Raw genomic sequence first — 20,918 nt, forward strand, 5'->3', positions numbered from 1 at the left:
TATGAGAGATAGTGTTATAGGGAAAGAGAAAAATTATGGTGATTGTGGAAGTTACATAATCTGATGTCAACTTGCAGAGGGGTGGAGTTTAAACTGTCAATCAGGTTGCGGCTTGATGGCCTCATTTGGAAGTGCTACAGAAATAAATAGCTCACCGGAGGCCAGATACATAGAAACTCTCTGCTTGATCTTCCTGCTGACAAGACAGATGGAACTATGCTAGTGTCCTGGAGATAGAGAAGCCACGTGGAGACCCCTGCCAGTGCTCAGATGCTTACAATGCTTCTGGAACTTCAAGACTTCCCACCCACAGGCCTGTGATCCTCCTGAATTTGGCATCATTGGATGTGTTTTGTGAGTCTGAAGAGGATTTTATAGATTGGTACTGGACATATGGGCTAATATTGGACTTATGGACTTAATCTGGACTGGGCTGGGATGTTTTCTTAATATAAATTACCCTTTGATATAAAGTGTTCTCTAACACATATGAGTCTCCCTGGTGAAAATGTGTTATTAAAAATAAAATTGAAATTAAATATTTCCACTGTGGAAAATGATTTGCTGATACCTAAAATAGATGGAAATCAAACTATCATATGACCCAACAAATAAGAAACAGACCATGGCCAGGCATCTGCTCTCCAGTGTTCATCGCTGCTTAGTTCACAATGGTAAAAAACTGGTAAACAATAGAAAATAGCCCAAACTGCAATAAATAAATGAATGGATTAAAAAAATACTCTGGTACATACACACAATGGAATTCTGCACATCCCTCAAAAACAGTGATGAAACTATGAAACACCTCATCTCATGGAAAGATATGGAGGATATTCTGCTGAGTGAAGTTAGACAAGCACAGAAAGTAACGTACAACATGAGTCCACTGTGCTAAGTTGAAACACCAGAATGGGCGTAAAGGAAATTGGACATACAATCACCGGGCTTAGGACCAGATAGTCTGCCAAGAGCCAAACCAGTGATAATGAATCATACCATCATTAACACCAGATTCAAATAGCACTTGTACTGAAAGGCATCTCTTTCCCTCTGTCTCTCTGTCTCTCTGTCTCTCTGTCTCTCTCTCTCTCTCTCTCTCTCTCTCTCTCTCTCTTTCTCTCTCATGTCTTTAAGTATCACAGAGTGTGAGGGAGTAGTAACAATGGCAATGGGGGGAGGAAGGTCTTGTTTATATTTCCACCGGAAAGGGAAAATGAGAGTAAACCTCATTGTGGCATGCCAATCCACAAGGGCAATGTTCGTGCTTGGAGCAGCTCATTCCCAGATGGCTGCAGGGGTGACCTCAGCTCCAGACTTACGTCTCTCACTTGATGATAATGCTGCAGAGTTCAGCTATGAAGATACAATTCTTGGAAGGCTGCTGGTATGACCCGCTGACCTGTGGTCAAACCAAGATGGGAGTGCAACAGACCAGTGCTGTGTGCAAAACCATGCAGTCCCTGAAGAATCCAGAGTGTGGCTTTCTGTTGTTGAGGGCAGCACTTGGAACCTCATCTGAACTGGTTCTGGATTACTCACAAGAGGGCCACCATGAAAGACGATAGGCACACCTGGTGGGGGTGGGCACTAGACCACTTCATATCTGATTGTTGGAGTAGTAATGGGGACTTATAGGGTGCTGGCTTTTTGGACATGATGGCTAAAGACTAAAAGGGTGTATGAACAAGGGTGGTGAGTGAAGCTGATGGTATCAGGCTATTGAGCAGTATAGTATCTGTGGCCTCAGAGCCTAGGGCTCAAATAAGCAGCCATCTAGTAAGGAATCAGTGGGCCCCATGAGGAAGAAGCGCACCAGCTTGTGTGATCAGATGTCAGCGGGAGGAGATACAGGAGGTCTGAAAACATGCAAACATCTTGAGATGGAGGGGTAGGGGAGATTGGGTCAACTGGGATCCAAGTGCTGAGTGGATGGTCATTATTCTCAAAGCGATCATTTGGAAGTGATGGCAAATATGGTGTGTAGTATTGTACTGATGAACCAAGGAAACTTCCTCTAGTTTGAAACTTAATTTATTTGTACATTGTGAGGTAAGCAGGACCCGAGATATGGAAACCTTGAAAGAAATGGGGACTGGGCTGATGAGTTTTAATATGTCCTTTTCTTTCTTTAATATAGAAGTATCTATATGTTCTATGCCATTATTCTTGTTAGATTTAGGATTATTTGTATGTTTTGGGTTTTTATTGGTGTTTATCTATACATGAAATTCAGGATAGGCAAACTTACAAAGAAAGCAACTGGGCCGATGTTTTCTGGAGGGCATGGGAGGGGAGGAGGGGGGGGGAGAACCAACAATGAGGCTTATAAGAGAATAGTAAGTGTTCTAAATTTGATGGCGAAAAGTGTGTAGCTTCTCTTGATGTCTTTGCACAATTAAATTGTATCTGAGAGGAATTATTGAAATGGGAATGATGGGTAAACATCATTTTGGATAGGAGGAAATATTTGTGTATGTGTATACATAAGTAATAAGAAAGCAGATCAACTTTGGGCTTCTACCTAAATCTTGCCTCAGTGCAAGATTGACTTGTTCTAACATTGTGGCATTGTATGATAATCACCTTCCTGACACGATCACTCTAGACACAATGGGTGCATAAGCAAATGTAGAGATGAAAGCTGATGGTGCCTGGCTATCAGAAGCTGCAGAATCTGGGGTCTAAAAGGCTTGTAATTAAGCAAGCAGCCAACTAGCAGGGAAGCAACAAAGTACACGTGGAAGAAGTACACCAGCCTGTGTGATCATGAAGTTTCAATGGGAAGAGGGCCCATACATTCAAAAACACCACAATGGATGCAATAGGGATCCAGACCTCACCCACAAAGTAATTGAACAGGCCCCTTAGAAGGTCCACATGGAAAGGATGATAAATGCAGGGTGAGGTATGGCACTGATGAACCACATATATCCTCCAACTTCTCAATATTTTCTCCCTTACTATTCAGGTATTTATTTGCTTTACATTATTAATCATGTTAGATTTATGGGTTGGAAGGCATGGGCAATGTGAGTGATGTGGAGCTGCTTTCTCAGCGTAGAGTCAACCATGGTGCACTAAATGAAATAAAATTGTGCATGTTGAGTCTTCAGGATCTTCATTTGCTGGTGGGTACACAACAAGGTGTGAAGACAACGCAGCAAAGATGAACTAATGATCAGAATTGAGAATGTACGAAGTATGAATCGAGGAAACTGGAAGTTATCAAAAGTTAAATGAAATGCATGAAGATCAATACCCAAGCATCAGAGAGCTGCAAAGTGCTAGCATTGGACATTTAATAGAAAATCATTTGCTTTGCTCTGCCAGGAATGACACAGTATAGGAGAATGGCATTCTTTGTTAATCTGAGTAAACTAGGGAAACAAATCCACAGAAAATCATATGTATAAGAGAGAGTTTTATATAAAGGGTAAGTGTACATTAAGAAAGCATCCCGACCCAGTGCTGTCCAAGGCCATAAGTCCAACATTAGCCAATATGTCCGACACCAATCTACAAAATCCTCCTCAATCTCACAAAACAAACACAATTACACTGACTGCAGGAGCAAAACCAAATCAATGAACAGGTAAGCATCTCAGCATTGGTAGAGGTCTCCACTTGGCTACTCCAGCACCCAGGGCTTAATCAGGGTAAATCCATGTGGCTTCTCCTCAAGGTTGTCTTGCAGAAAGTGAGCCTTGCCAGCTGAAGCAGGGAACTGGTTAAAGCAGTTGCACTCTGGTCCGACCATCAGAAAGCAAGTGACCTGAGAACTAGAAAGGAGAGGCTCACCAAGTCATTTATCTCTCTGCCTTTCAGCTAATCCCACATGTGTTTATCGGCCAGGTTGGCACAATAAACCTTAACTATCTCATATTGTGTTCATTGTCTGAAAGAATATTTCAAGCTCTACTGTTAAGTACAATATAGTTTATTGTGTTAATATGGGTAGACTAGGGAAACAAATCCAGACAGACTCATATGTGTGTAAGAAAAAGCTATCTATACAAGAGAAATTGAATATTGAGAAAACATCCCAGCCCAGTCCAGTTCAAGTCCATAAGTACAATATTGACCCATATGTCTGATACCAATCTATAAATTCCTCTTCAGACTCATGAAACACATGCAATGATGCCGAATACCGAAAGAACACAGGCCAGTGGGTGGAAAGTCTTGTGGGTCCACTGGCACTAGAGGTATCTCAGTACTGGCAGGGGTCTCCACATTGCTCTTCAGGCTCCAGAGCTCTAGCATAGCTCCATGTGTCTTTCCAATGGAAATATATCTCAGGGAGTGAGCCTTATCAGTAGAGAGTCTCCAAGGGAGTGAACTGAACTGAGCCCTCTGTACTGCTGTGTGGACTAATTAACTGTTATATTCCTTTGTGGTGTATATATCTATACATCTCTATGTCATCCATATCTATATCTAATCTATATCTATCTATCATATGTGTCCTGGCTTTGTTTCTTTTAAGAACTCTAACACAATTGGTACGGGGAGTGATTCTAGAGAAACAATATCATGAATATGGACTTCTCAATTTGGCTCCCCAGACTGATTACACTTAACAGCACTGATAATGCTATCTCTACCCCTGAAGACATGGATAGGTCTGCCACTATTACTAGAGCAGGTGGTGCTAATCCATGGTGTGAAGTTGTAAAGCTAATATCCACAGTAGCACAACCAATAAATGAAGTGCTGGCTAGAGGAGAGGCTCTGGGTGATCATGTGTTTGATATTTTCCAACAGTTTTGTCAGGATGAGAAGTATAGCGAAGCTGGTTGGCTGGTTCTTACAATTGAAAATATGATCAAGGAAAGGAATAATCTCACAACCTCAGAAGCATATCTCAAGTGCTGAATAACAGACCTAAAAGCTTCTGCACATGCTACAAAGGAGACTCTTCTCTTCTCTAGTAATAGAGCTGACATTGCCAAAAACAAATCCGGAGTCTCATCACACGAATAGCTGAATTACAGCATCAGCTGAACTGAAGTCCTAGAACAGTATGTGATATTAAAGTAAGGGCATTAATCAGAAAGAATTGGACTCTGAAACATGGGATGGGAACATATGGGCTGATGATCCAGAAAGGAGGATATTAAGCCCCTAGAGTTGATTGAGCCACCCCAGTCAATTGATCCACCCCTCCCACATGAGGGGATTAATCCACTAGCAGTAAAACAACCCACCCCTGAGCAGATTAATCAGACTGTTCAAGTTGCAATGCTAAGCAGGGCTGCATCTTTAGCCTTGCCCGGGCAAGATGCCTTACAAGAGATTGCTGAGAGCCACCAGAAAACACTCCCACCATCCATTGTTTCCTCCAGACCTGTAACTAGCATTAAATCTCAGGAAGTTCCTAAAGGTGAGGATTTGATGATGACTCAGGAAAAAGTGTGCTACACTCATAAAGATCTGCTCGAGTTTTCTAATATGTACAAGTAGAATGTCCCTGGGAATGGTTACTAAAGGTGTGAGATGCAGGTGCAAGGAATGTAGCATTAGAACAGTCTGAATTTTTTGATATAGGGACCTTCCTTCAATGTCTCAGCAAGAGAGGTTAAGAGAGGATCTCATTGCTTATTTGGTTGGTTCACTGAAGCATGGACTGCTAGGATGGCCTAGATTAGACCCACATGAGTTACTTGAGGTACCTGATCTGTGTTGGCACACTGTTAAAGAAGGTATCCAAAAGTTATAGAAATTGGTATGTTGGAATGGATCTATCAGAATAATTTCACTGACGCAAAAAGGGAGTGCCTGAGGACATACCTCACACGACAACCATAAGGAACAAGTTTGTGAAGTGCCCCCAGCATCTCTGGAGACGCCTGTGATTGCCATTTTTATGTGTACCAGGATTAACAGTGGGAACTGCCCTAAGTTAACTCAGACATTTTTCTACAGTGTGGCTGATTGGACCCCATAGTGATAGAGGGCAGGTGTCAGGAATCAATAGAGACAGGGTGGATATTATCATAATAGACAGCAAGGTTTCTGTAGTAATCAAAGCAACCAGTCTTGTGTGGACTTATGGCATTGGCTACATAGCCACAGTGTCCCTAGGAGTGAAATACATGGGAAACCTACTAAATATTTACGTGATCTATACAGGCGGAAGAATGCTAGATCAGGTGAACAGCAGAATAGACAGTCACGATCACTCAATCAATTCCCAGACCTGAGCCAGTTTACAAACTCACAACCCCTTGAATGAGGCGAAGGCCGGGTCCCTTTAAAGGAGGACCCTGCTATATCAGCAAATGTTTATACTTTAATCTTTCTTCTAACCTTCCTCAAAGGGACCTGCTGCCTTTCACAATAGTGACTATCCATTGGAGAAAAGGAAATAATCAAAATTTGGGGGGATTGCTGAACACTGGCACTGAATTGACACTAATTTCAGGAGACCCAAAGTGTTTCAAAGGCCTCCCCAGTCAGAGTGGGGTGATATGGAGGTCAAGTTTCAATGGAGATTTAGCTCAGGTACGCCTCACCGTGGGTCCAGTGGGCCCCCGGAGCAATCCTGTGGTTATTTCCCCAGTTCCAGAATGCATCATTGAAACAGACATACTTAGTAATTGGCAAAACTCCAATATTGGATCCTGAAATGAGGAATAGGGGCTATTATGGTAGAAAGGCCAAGTGGACACCTTTAGAACTGCCATTGCCCAGGAAAATAGTAAACCAAAGGCAGTACTGCATTCCTGGAGGGATTGTATAGATTATGCCACCATCAGAGACTTGAAAGATGCAGGGGTGGCAATTCCTACCACATCCCTGTTTAACTCGCCTATTTGGTCTGTAAAGAAGACAGATGGATCCTGGAGAATGACAGTGGATTATTGGAAACTTAACCAGGTGGTGACATCAATTACAGCTGCAGTTTCAGATGTGATTTCATTGCTTGAGCAAATTAATACTTCTTCTGATACTTGGTATGCAGCTATTAACCTGGCAAATGCCTTCTTCTCAATTCCAGTCTCAATAGACCACCAGAAGCAGTTTGCCTTCAATTGGCAGAGGCAACAATATACTTTCACAACTCTCCCCCAGCGGTACATCAACTCTTCCTCCCTGTGCCATAACTTAGTCAAGGGACCTTGATAGCCTGTCTCTTCCACAAAACATCACACTATTCCATTATATTGATGAAATTATGCTGATTGGACCCACTAAGGAGGATTTATCAAAGACTCTAGATTCATTGGTACAACATCTGCATACAAGAGGGTGGGAAATTAATTTAACAAAGATTCAGGCACCTTCCACCTCAATAAAATTTCTAGGGGTCCAGTGGTGTGGGACGTATTGAGACATTCCTATTAAAGTGAAGAGTAAGCTACTGCATCTGCTCCATTTCCCCAACCCCCAACCACTAAAGAGGAGGAACAATGCCTGGTGTCCCTCTTCAGATTTGGGAGGCAACATATCCCTCATTTGGGTATTCTACTTTGACCTATTTATCAACTGACACAAAAGGCCTCCAGTTTGGACTGGGGCCTTGAACAGGAAATGGCTCTGCAACAGGTTGAGGTTGCTATGCCAGCGGCTTTGCCATCGGTACCATGTGATTCAGCTAACCCAATGGTGCTAGAGGTGTCAGTTGTAGGTAGAGATACAGTGTGGAGTCTTTGGCAGGCCCCTATTGGTGACTCACAGCATAGACCATAGAGATTTTGCAGTAAAGCTGTGGATCCTCTGCAGACAACTACTTGCCTTTTGAAAAATAACTTTTGGCCTTTAACTGGGCCTTGGTGGAGCCAGAACGCCTCACCATGGGCCACCAAGTCATCATGAGACCTGAGCTGCCCATCATGAACTGGGTATTGTCTGACCCACCAAGTCATAAAGTTGGACGTATGCAACAACACTCCATTTTTAAATGGAAGTTGTATATACGAGATTGGGCCAAAGCAGTACCTGAAGGTACAAATAAGCTGCATGAAGAAGTGGCCCAAATGCCCACAGTCTCCACTCCTGTCAGAGTACCTTCCTTCTCCCAGTCTGCACCTATGGCCTTCTGGGGAGTTCTTTATTATAATTTAATTGAAGAACATAAAATTCATGCTTGGTTTACTGGTGGCTCTGCACAATATTCAGGTGGACAGCACAGCACTACAGCCCCTTTTTGGGATCTCCCTAAAGGACAGTGGTGAAGGAAAATCCTCCCAATGGGAAGACCTTTGAGCAGGGAACCTGGCTATTCAGTTTGCCTGGAAGTAAATTGTATGCTAATTCATGGGCTGTGGCTAATGACTTGACTGGATGGTCAGGGAAATGGAAGGAGCATGAATGGAAAATTGGTGACAAGGAGGTGTGGCGAAGAGGTATGTGAATAGACCTCTCTCAATGGGCCAAGAAAGTAAAGATAATCATGTCTCATGTGAAACAAAGAGTTACCTCTGAAGAGGAGGACTTTAACAATCAAAGGGATAAGATGACATGCACTATGGAGACCAGTCCTCCTCTTTCCTCCACTACTCCTGTCATTGCTCATTGGGCACATGAACAAAGTGGATATGGTGGCAGGGATGAAGGATGTGCATGGGCAGAGCAACATGGACTTCTACCCACCAAAGCTGACTTGGCCACTGGCATTGCTGAGTGCCCCATGTGCCAGCAGCAGAAGCCAATACTTAGTCCAAGATATGGGACCATTCTTTGGGGAGATCAACTGGCTATCTGGTGTCAAGTTGATTACATAGGACCACTTCCATCATGGAGGGGGCAGCATTTTGTTCTTACTGGAATATACACCTGCTCTGGATATGGATTTTCCCTCTCTGCACACAGTGATTCTGCCAAACCTACCATTCATGGACTTATAGAATGCCTTATCCACTGGCATGATATCCCACATAGCATTGCTTCAGATCAAGGAACTCACTTCACAGCAAATGAAGTGTGGAAATGGGTCCATGCCCACGGAATCCACTTGTGCCATGTTCCTCATCATGCAGAAGCAGCTGGATTGATAGAATGATGGAATGGCCCCCTAAAGACATAATTACAGTGCCAGCTAGGTGACAACAAATTGTGAGGCTGGGGAAATGTTCTCTAGGAGGCTGTATATTCTCTAAACCGGTGGCCCATATATGGTGCTGTGTCTCCAATAACCAAGATTCATGGGTCCAGGAACCAAGGTGGAAGCTGGAGTGGCACCACTCACTATTACTCCCAGTGATCAACATGCAGCATTTTTTCTTCCTGTCCCAGCAACCCTGGAGGTCATAGTCCTGAAAGAAGAACTCTCCTACCTGGAAACACAGCAAGGATTCCACTGAACTGACAGCTGAGAATGCCCCTTGGCCACTTTGGTCTTCTCATTCCTTTGTATCAGCAGGTCAAGAAGGATGTCACTGTACTGCGTGGTGTGATTGATCCTGATTACCAAGGTGAAACTGGACTGGTGCTACATAATGGAGGTAAAGAAGAATATGTCTGGGATCCAGGAGATCCCACAGGTTGTCTCTTAGTACTACCATGCCTTGTGATTAAAGTGGATGATAAAGTACAGAAACTAAATCCTGACAGGACATATAATGACCCAGACCCCTCAGGAATGAAGGTCTGTGTCACCCCACCAGGCAAAGAACCATGGCCAGCTGAGGGGCTGGCCGAGAACAAAGGTATATACAGAATGGGTAGTAGAAGAAGGTAGTTCTACCTATCAGTTATGACCACGTGATCAATTGCAAAAGGGAGGTTTGTGATTGCCACTTTGTCTTTCCTATATATTGAATATCTTTCCTTTTTCTTATTGAATATCTTTCCTTTGTTCATGAATGTTGTTGGGTGTAAGTGTGATTTCATTTATGCTGGAAATTTTATATGGCTAAAGAATTGTGTACAGGTGTCAAGTTGGAAAGGGATGGACAGTGATAGGTAGGTTTATTGTGCCAAGCTGGTCAATTGGAACATGTTTAATTGGAGGGCAAAGAGATAAATGGCTCTGCAAGGCTCACCCCTCTCTTTCTCTCTGGTGATCCGACCAATGTGCGGCTTCTTTCACTTGTTATCTGCCTCAACTTGTGAGCTACACTACCTGTAAAACAGCCAACCCATGAATCCTGTTGCTAGAGCCTGAGACCTGCTTCAACACGTTGCTGATGTATACGTATCTTAAACTTGAGGCTGGTGGATTTTGTCATTTCTCATTACTTGAATTTGATATCCCATCTGGGCCCACTTTGCTAAGCTCCTGAGTTGCTGACTGTTAGTAACCCGCCATGCTATTTGCTGCCTGTGGCCGGACTGCCTGTGTTGTTCTAGGGAAGACTCATCTGTGTGCTTCCTTGACCTTGAACCCAGCAGCTCTTGTAAGTTGAAGGACTTCCAGTATATTACCTGCTCCATGGAAGTGAGTTGAACTGAGCCCTCTCTACTGTTGTGTGGACTAATTAGCTATTAAATTTCTCATTCTGTATTTATCTGTCCAAATATATATATATATATATATATATATTCATAAGTGGCCTGGTTTTGTTTCTCTAGAGAAACCTGTCTAACACACGTGTGATAGAATTATATATGCCTACCTCCAAGAAAATCTATTCAAAACAACTTTTATTAAAATGTATGCTCCAAACATGAGAGCTAGTGATGAAAAATATTGAAGAATTCTACCAAGGTCTTCCATTGGAAATTGTGTTATTCTGGGTACTTTAGAGAAACAAATCCACAGAAACTCATGTATAAGAGAGAGCTTCATATAAAGCTTAAGTGCACATCAAGAATACATCCCAACCCAGTGCTGCCCAAGCCCACAAATCCAATATTAACCCGTTATCCCATATGTCCAACACAAAGTCCTCCTCCATCTGACAAAAGAGACACAATGATGCCGACTTCAGGAGGAAAGCTGAGTCAGTGAATGTGTAAACATCTCAGCACTGTCAGGGGTCTCCACACAGCTGCTCCAGCACCCAGGACTGCATTGGGATAGGTCCATGTGGCTTGTCTTGCAGGAAGTGAGCCTTGCCAGCTAAAGCAGGGAACTGGCTAAGGTAGCTACACCCTGGTCTGTCCATCAGAAAGCAAGAGACCAAGAACTAGAAAGGCAAGGCTCACTGAATCATTTATCCCTCTGCCCTTCAATTAACCCCACATGTATTTATCGGCCAGGGTGGCACAATAAACTAAGTACCTCAGAAAAATTTTTTTTACTTAAATAATCATTTTATTAGGGGCTCACATAACTCATCACAATCTGTACATACATCATCTGTGTCCAGCACTTTAGTACATATGTTGAATTCATCATTCTTATGACAGCCGCTTTCCACTTGAGGCCCTGGTGTCAACTCATTTCCCCCCTCCCTCCCAGCTGCCCCCTCCCCCAGCACCCCTGATAATTTATTATTATTTTATCATATCTTACCCTATTCAACATCTCCCTCACCCACTTCTCTGCTGCCCGTCCCCCAGGGAGGAGGCCACATGTAGACCTTGTCCTCTGTTCCCCCTTTCTCCCTCTCCTTCCCTCCACCCTCCTGCCATCGCCACTCTCTCCACTGGTCCTGGGGGGTTCATCTGTCCTTGGTTCACTGTATTTCTAGTTCCTATCTGTGCCAATGCACGTCCTCTGGTCCAGCCGGATATGTAAGGTAGAACTGGGATCATGGTAGTGGGGTGGAGGAAGCATTTAAGAACTAGAGGAAAATTACATATTTCATCATTACTACACTGCACTCCGATTTGCTTCTCTCCTCCCCGCAGCCCTTCTGCAAGGGGATGTCCAATTTCCCCAGGATGGGCCCTGGGTCCCCACTCTGCACTCCCCCTCATTTTTTTTTTTGGTCTTTGATGCTTGATACCTGACCCTTTCGCCACCTTGTCATCTTACAGGCTGGTGTGCTTCTTCCATGTAGGCTTTGTTGTATCTCAGTTAGATGGCCCCTTATTTATCTTCCAGCATGTGGGACCCCAGATTCTGTGTAAATTGACAGCTTGGCACCATCAGCTTTCTCCAACACATTTGCTTATGTACCCGCTTTGTCTTCAGCATTCGTGTCGGGGTAGGCTGGTGTGCTTCTTCCTTGTGAGTCTTGTTGTTTCTTAGCTAGATGGCCGTCTGTTTGTCTTCAAGCCTATAAGACCCCAGATGCTGTATCATTTGATAGCCGGGCACCATCTGCTTTCTTCACCACTTTTGCTGATCCACCCCCTTTGTCCTCAGCAATCGAGTAGGGGTAGGCTGGTGTGGTTCTTCCGTGTGGGTTTTGACTACTTCAGAAATTGATCAAGCATGTAATCAAGATGAATTGATAGTTATTTGTGATTGGAGTGCAAAAGTTGGAAATAAGGAGGAAAGATTATTTGGAAAATATGGAATTGGTGATAGAAATGAAACTTGAGATCACATAATAGAATTTTACAAAATCAATGACTTGTTTATGGCGACAATTTTTTGCAACAACATAAAGAGATCTACAAGTGGACTTCTCCAGATGGAATGCACAGAAATCAAATTGAATGCATCTGTAGGAAGACGTGGAGAAACTCAATATGGGCAGCTGAAACCAGCCTAGGGGCTCACGCTGGAACAGAGCAATTGCTTATATGTAAGGTCAGGTTGAGGCTGAAGAAAATTAAAACACATCCCTTATGGTTTAAATATGACCTTGAGTCTTCCCACCTGAATTTCAAGAACATCTCAAGAGCAGATTTGAAACATTGAACACTAATGACAGAAGACTTGATGAGCTTTGGGGGGACAATTAAAACATCATTCTGAAGAAAGAAAAAGGTCATTAAAAAGACAGGAAAGAAGAAAAGATCAGGATGGATGTCAAAAGAAACTCTGAAGTTTGCTCTTAATCTTAGAGTAGCTAAAGCAAATGGCAGAAATGATGGAGTAGAAGAGCTGGATACAAAATTTCCAAGGAATGCTCCAGAAGGCAAAGTAAAATATTATGTGGAAATGTGCAAACATCTGGAGTTAGGAAAACAAAGGAATACACTCAGCATATCAAAGTGAAAGAACTTAAAAAAAATCGCACCTCAAGTTGCAATCTTAAAGATTTTATGGGCAAAATATTGAAGCATGCAGGAATCACTAAAAGAAGATGGAAAGAATACACAGAATCACTCAAAGGAACTGATCCATATTCAATTATTTCAGAAGAGGGCATATGAGTAATAGCCACTGGTGCTGAAAGAAGAAGATCAAACTGCACTTTAAGCATTAGCAAAAGACAAGGCTCTAGGAATTGACGGAATACCAATTGAAAATTTCCACAGACTAGTTAAGCACTAGAAGCTCTTACTTCTCTATGCCAAAAAATTTGAAAGAAAGCTACTTGGCTAACTGATTCAAAGAGATCCATATTTGTACTCATTCCAAAGAAAAGTGACCCAACAGAATGCTCAAATTACAAAACAATATCATTGATATCAAATGCAATTAAAATGTTACTTAAGTTCATCCAGACACACTTGCAGCAGCACATTAATCCAGGATGCTTTTAGAAGAGGACATGGAACAAGGGATATCACTGCTGATTTCAGATGGATTGTGGCTCACAGCAGAGAATACTAGAAAGATGTTTATTTGTCATTTATTGATTATGCCAAGGCATTCAGCTGTATGGATAATAACAAACCATGGATAGCTTTGAGAAGGATGGAAATGCCAAAAGACCTAAACGTCTTCATGTGAAACTTGTATATGGAAAGAGGCAGGAATGTGTCAGGAATGAGTCAGGACATGTATGTGCCAAGGTTGAATACTCTCATCATAATTATTTAATCTGTATGCCGAGTAATAATCAGAGAAGCTGGGTTGTAAGAAGATTATTGTGACATCAGGATTGAAGGAAGGCTTGTTCACAACCTGTGATGTGCAAATAATACAACTTTGCTTGCTTAAAATGAGGAGAACTTGAAGCACTTGCTGTTGAACATCAAAGATTGAAACCTTAAGTAAGGATTAGAACTCAATGTGAAGAAGACCAAATTCCTCACAACTGGACCAATATGGTGAGTTTGAGATAAAACTTATTTTCCTTAATGGGGTTTTCACATCAAATCTTTCTGTTGTGGCCTTTAAAGAATGCTGTGAACATTTAAAGACTGATCTAAAATCCCAGGAGTCTATAGCACCTGGCCTGTATCATGAAAAGTTGGATAGAAACCAGATCTCAGGTGTCCAGTCAGGAATATAGTCCCCGATGCATTCCCCCTTCAGTTTCTATGTAAGTATTGTTAAGCTTATTTTCCCAGTGGCAAGGTGTTTCACCTGATTTACCAACCAAAAGAAATGTAATCAACTTCTCTGAGATATATTTGCCCTCTTCCCCCAAATTGACAGGGATTTCCAGTAAGATTATTATTGATTTTGCAGGAGTGTCTGTTGATTTGGGGTTATCTTAACACAATGTTGTAATGCACTAACAATGACTTTTCTCCCTCTCCCCACATCTTGGAAAACTGACCCCAGCTGAGTTGAGCTAAAACTACTTTTGTGAAAGTAGTTTTTAAGATGTACCTTAAAAGAGGGTGATATATGGTTCATGGGCCCTACACAGGTTCTCTACCTCATTGCTTTGGAGACAAGATTAAAAGAATACATGACTTGAAAGCCCACCTTTGTCTTGGTGTTTATCTTTACAGTAGTAGACTCATACAATATTTCTGGGGTTTTTTTTTTGTAATTGAATAACTATATGTATTAGTCTAGGTACCTTAGAGAAACAAATCCACAGCAACTCATGTATAAGAGAGAGTTTTATGTAAAGAAAATGTGCATCACAAAAATATCCCAACCCAATGCTGCCCAAGCCCACAAGTCCAACATTAACCCATTAACCCAACACCAGTCCACAAAGTCCTCCACCTCACAAAACAGAGGCAATGATGCCGACTGTAGGAGGAAAGCTGAGTCAGTAAACGAATAAGCATCTCAGCACTAGCAGGGGTCTCCACACGGCTGCTCCAGCACCCAGGGCTGCATCGGGATAGGTCCATGCGGCTTCTCCTTGGGGATGTCTTGTAGGAAGTCAATCTTGCAAGCTGAAGCAGGGAGCTGCTAAGGCAGCTACGACCATCACAAAGCAAGAGACCCCAGAACTAGAAAGGCAAGGCTCACCACCCATTTATCCCTCCACCTTTCAATTAGTCCCACATGTGATTATTGGCCAGGCTGGCACAATTAACTAACTCACTATACTTAGCATATGGCTTCCAGGTCCATTTATGTCATGATATGATTTCATTACTGTTTTTATGGGTGCATAGTACTAAGTTGTATTTATGTACCAAAGTGTCTTTATAGAGTCTTCTGCTGATGGGAATTTGGGCTGTTTCCAGGTGTTTCCTTCTGTTGTGCACACAGTCTCTATGTGTTTCTTTCTGTTGTGCATAGAGTCTCTGTGGGTCAGAGCTGACTGGATGGCACCTAACAACAGTAGATTCCAAGTGAATATAGCAAGTAAACTGTATGAGGATTTGGAATTTAAGAAAAAGGCCTCGGTTAAAACTATTCAATTTGGATTTTTCAGTATATATATGTGTGTGTGTGTGTGTGTATACCCAAATATATATATATAAATATATATATATATATATATATATAAATATATATATATAAATCCAAATATATATATATTCTCCAGTATATAAAGACTGGAGAGCAATTTTATAAGATCATATATAAATACCAAGGAGGAAGAATGTTTAAACATAGCATATTCATAAGGAGAAATAATAAGGAATAATAAAAACATCCCTTAAGAGAAGGCTGATTAAAATCACGACACTCACAGTGGAAACATATACAATCATTTGAAAATAGTTATATGCATTTGTAATAGTGGTAATGCTTATATTATAATGTTAAGCTAAAAGCGGTATGAGTTCAATTATGTATTTTTACAACCTACAAAAATTAATTAAAATATCAAATATCAAATAATTAAAGAGATTATCTCTTTATGCAGAAACATGGGTGATTTAAAAATAAACTTTATTTTTGAGTTTTCATGATTTATTACATTAAGCTTTTGTGAATTTGTAACAGAGGAGAAATGTTTATGATAAAATGTTATCATAATTATTTTAAAAAGAAAAAAGAACACTTCTAATTACCTATATCAATAGTTAGACATCAGCTACTAATAGCTTTGTTTTGGCAATTGCTAGGAGAAAGGAGTGAGACAAATTAACCACCTCGTGAGAAAAATTTAATAAATAGAAAACTTTACTGGTGGATGGCATTGATTGCGTTTTATTGGAAAGAGGTTCCGGAGGCCAGTTGTCTGACTTGTAATCAGCTCCATTTTTATTTGTTTGTTAATAGATAGTTGACTCTCCACTCTGGACACAGTCACAGTGGCCTTATTGCATCATCGGTCTTGCAGGCAAACATGGTGACCTCTGACTTTTTTATTGATTCCTTCTTGTATTTTTCAGCTAGACTCACACTGAAGGCAACCTCATGTTTTTCTTTCTTTTTTAAAAAGTGCATTCAATTTAAATCAATAATGCAAATGTTACCATTTTGAAAGAATCGCATGAGAAGATTTATTGATTAAAGGAATTGTAGGGAACAGTTGCTGTTCTGACATTTTGCAGGGAATTTAAACACCAGGTATAACAGGGAAAGAGTGAAATCTTCTGAATATGCTGAAACAAAATACGTGATGAATTAGAGGGGAAAACATGAACGTATCATCTCTGAAGCAATGGCTTTGTTTGAACTTAATGTGAAGAGGTAGTAATAATTTCTGATTCATGTGTTTCACAGATAAAATTTGTTTTATGGGCTGCCTGTATTGCTGCACTTGAATTATGATAGGTGAAGAATATTGAAAGTACCATGGTCAGTCATAAGAACAAACAGATCTTTCTTGAAAGAAGTGCAGCTAGGATGCTTGGAGGGAAGAATGACGAGACTTATCAGATTGAGCAGTCCCAGGAAAAGAACAACATGCACGGTATACTAGAAGGTCATTGTAAAAGATGAAGACTCCTGATGAGATGGATTGGCACCATGGCTGTAACAATGGGCTCAAACATAACAATTGTGAGTATGATACAGAATTGAAAATAGTTTTGCTCTATTGTACATAGGGTTGCTATGAATCAGAGCTGACTCAGTAGCACCTAACAACTGCCCCCAACTCTACCACTGTGCCCGCTCTGGAAATTCCTGGAACATTCCCTCATCAGGGCTTTCATATTTGCTGCCTTTCTACATGGGAAGATTTTCCCCACATACAGGTTTCCCCCAGATGTCTGAAGATCTTACTTATTCACGAGAAACCCTAGTGGCATAATGGGTCATGCGTTTGATTGCTAACCATGAAGTCAGCGGTTCAAAGCCATCATATATTCCATGTGAGAAAGATGAGCCTTTCTACTACTATATAGAGTTACAATCTTAGGAACTCACAGGGTAAATCCAGTTCTACCCTGTCCCATAGGGTTGTTATGAGTTGGGATCCAGGTGATGACAATGAATTTGAGTTTTATTTATGCATCTCACATGCTTTTACTCTATCATGCTCCAAGTGAGTGTTTCTCTGATTTAGTTCCTCTACTGTTCTTTCTATCAACCTAAAAATGATGAATACATAGATAGAAATTCAGATAAAGATATAGATGGGTTGGTATGTAGAAATCTAGGTACATAAACAGGAGATACATTGATAGCTAGATAGATAATTATATAATACAACCACCATCACAATTCCTTCTGTCCCTGGTTCCTTTTAGTTTGCTCTAACCCAAATCAAAACCCCAAAACTGTTGATAATATGCCAATTCTGATTCCATAGCAACTATATAGACCAGAGTGGTATTAGCACATGAGGATTTAAAGGCTGTAAACATTAAGGAAGCAGATTGGGACAACTTTTTTTCCAAGATCAGATGATTGGCTTGAAACACTGACCTCTCTTTCTGTTACTCTCTTTCTGTTAGCAGCAGAGCCTCACCACTGTGATCCCAGGGCTCCTTGTTCTTTAGTATATATATATATATATATATATATATATATATATTTTTTTTTTTCTTTAGCAGTTTTTTAAAATTTGTTATTAGTTGCCATCAAGTCAGCTCCAACTTGTGGTGATCTTATTTTTGAGGGGCTTTAAAAAATCTCAAGGACAAATGGAATTAAAAGATGCCATTTTTCCATGAATGTTTTGATGTCCCTTTATATAATAAAACATGCCATTATCCAGTCTAGTGTCATATTCATGTTTGTGTCTGTTTTGTAGCAATTATGTAAATTGTCAAACTATGACATTGAGGATGTCCTTGTTTTCATTAGCCCTCTATTTTAAACAAATATGATGTTCTTTCCTACTGCCTAGTCTTCATGATAACATCTCCAAAGCAAATGAATTAATATTTCACCATCCTCCCCTTTAAGAAACATTCCAGGTACATTTCTTCTAAACCGATGTGCTTGTTTTTGTTGTTAGGCATGTTGGCCAATATTTTTCACCAATACCCCAATTCAAATGCAGTAATTTTTCTTTTGCTTTCCTTTTTTATTATTCAATGTTTATAGGCATGTGAGATGATTAAAAAGTGAGTGTTGATCTTAGTAGGATGGAATATTTACAATTCCTTACACTTATTACTATGTAGATTTAACACAAATTCAATTAACTTTTAAATGTAAACTGAAAAGTTTATGAAGTAAAAGAATAGAATGATATGAAGTAAAATCTCTTCTTCACTTATCAAAACACAGAACTATAAACACAATAATGATATCAGAAAGCAAAAATGTCCAAGACAAACATTTTCTCTTTTAATCCTATAAGAGATTTCCTTAAACTTTACAAACCTAGGTTTCCTCAGTTGCAAAACTGTGATAGGGTTAAAATCAAGAACAAATATAAGATAAAGTAGTTCTGTGATATATAATAAGTGCTCTAGTAAATAATGTCTGACCCTTTTTCTCATTAAATATTCTAGAGTCTAGAACATGATTACAAAGATCCTGTGAGATGATTTAAAATATCATGGCTCAGATCACAAGCACTTTAGGCATCAAAGTGTCATCCTTGCTTTCAAAAATGCTTGAAACTAACAATAGATTTGCCCAATGCAATTCATCATTTGATGCCTTTTCTTATGTCTAGAATCTGTGTAGAATCTAGACAGTAGTCAAAAAAATTTATACCTCAATGCTAAACAGATGGGATCCAGAATAGATTTAATTTATTTGTGATTATTATATAAAATGGGATTTTAATTTTTTCCTACTTATATTCTATCGGAAAGAGCAGGACTACTGCTTAAGGTTTCTGAGACCATACATCTCAGACAGCCTCATCTTTCTTCTGGGGAGCAGTTGGTGGGTTTGAAACGCTGACGTTTGGTTAAACAGCACAATTATTAGATAAACTATGCAACCAAAAGTGGGAATAAAAATTTTATTTTAGAGTTTCTTCCTCTCGGCTGCCCCCTTGGAGTCCAGGTGGATGGCTCATTGGTTGGTGTAGCAGGGTCTGAGACCTGAGGGAGAGGGCAGAAAGCAGCTGTTATTAAGGCAGCTCACCTCTGTGTTAGGATACTGAGTCAAACTCGGAAACAAGAACACACAAATAAGAGAAGCCTGGGACAGTTGTCCATTCATTTAATGACTCACCAATAGAAGGTGTACTGTCACACCAAATGAAGCAGCACATTATCGATGGAGAGAAAACCATTATTCAGAATTTCATAGACCAGCAGAAGAAAGACCATGAAAAAATTGAGCTCAAAGTACATGAAGCATACACAATGGATGCACTTGTGAGCCCAGGAAAGAGTAAAGCCAAAGATGCAGGACAGAGAAACACCATTTATAAACAGGACCCCTGTAAGCAATATAGCCTGAAAATAAAGATGTCACGTGCCTTCTACAGTGAGCTGGAAAGATGTTCTGATGCGATGCAGCACAATATTAGATACTCTAAGAGGATTTGAAGATGAGAAGACAACCTGGATGGGTGTGGTACTCACTGCCATCACGTCTACGCTGACTCACAGCGACCCCCTTGTGGGCTTTCGAGATGTTACTGCTAACTTTAGTAGAAAGCCCCGTCTTTCTCCAGCTACGCTGCTGATAGTTTCAAACTGTCAACCATGGGAATCGCAGCTCAACGCTGGTAGAGCGCACCAAACATGAACTGTTACATCCATTTAATATTCTCTATGAGAAGAATGGTAAATTTGTGGACCGATTTAAATTTACAGTTCTGCTCATGCCCACTGACCCATTCGCATAACCAGTCGTCCCTTTTGAGCCTGAGTCCTGAGATGGAGGCCCAGGAAATCCCTCCTCCAGAGTTCTGCAAGCCAAAAATCTCAAAGACAACAACAACAAAAAGAAAGAAAGAAAAAGAAGGAAGCCTCCAAGACTACAGACAATGCCACCAAGGGTTGCAGTGGGTTCCATCTCCCCAGGCTTGCTACTCCTGCCCAAATCCCCTTCCTGTGAAACCCCATGCTCCGTGAAGTGCAGTTCCTCTTCTCCATCTGGGGCCACAAGCAGAGCTGGCTCTCCCTACCCCAACCCTTGCCCCCAACCATCCCTTTCCAAAAACAACCAGCCCCAACTGACTCTGGTCTTGGGAAGCCAGGCTTTCCAGCTACTGAAAACTACTTTAAATAGAAAGAAAAAAAATAAAGAAAGAAACAATTTCATTAATAAAATCAGGAGTCAAAAAACATTTTTTAAATTGAAAATAGGAAATTGACAAGATTTGACTACTGTTTCACTTTTAGAAATGACAACTTCAAAGAATTCAACTGGTGCCTACCTGGTAGATTGTGAAGATTACATATCCTGTGTTTAACATGTTAGGTTTCCCTTTTTGCTCAAATGTTTTAATACTCTTTAAAAATGTGAAAAGTCATTGCTGAGAAAACATATTTTCAAATTTTGTGTTCTT

At 40.7% G+C, this 20,918-nt stretch overlaps 1 pseudogene; it reads left to right on the forward strand.

Annotated features, from left to right (window-relative positions):
* The first annotated feature begins 5,244 nt into the window (after window positions 1–5,244).
* Window positions 5,245–20,464, forward strand: LOC101654115 (annotated as a pseudogene).
* The last annotated feature ends 454 nt before the right edge of the window (window positions 20,465–20,918 follow it).

Source organism: Echinops telfairi, unplaced genomic scaffold (assembly GCF_000313985.2).
Source record: "Echinops telfairi isolate 266 unplaced genomic scaffold, ASM31398v2 ScPeMD7_3509;HRSCAF=4178, whole genome shotgun sequence".
In the NCBI taxonomy this organism is placed as follows: Eukaryota; Metazoa; Chordata; class Mammalia; order Afrosoricida; family Tenrecidae; genus Echinops; species Echinops telfairi.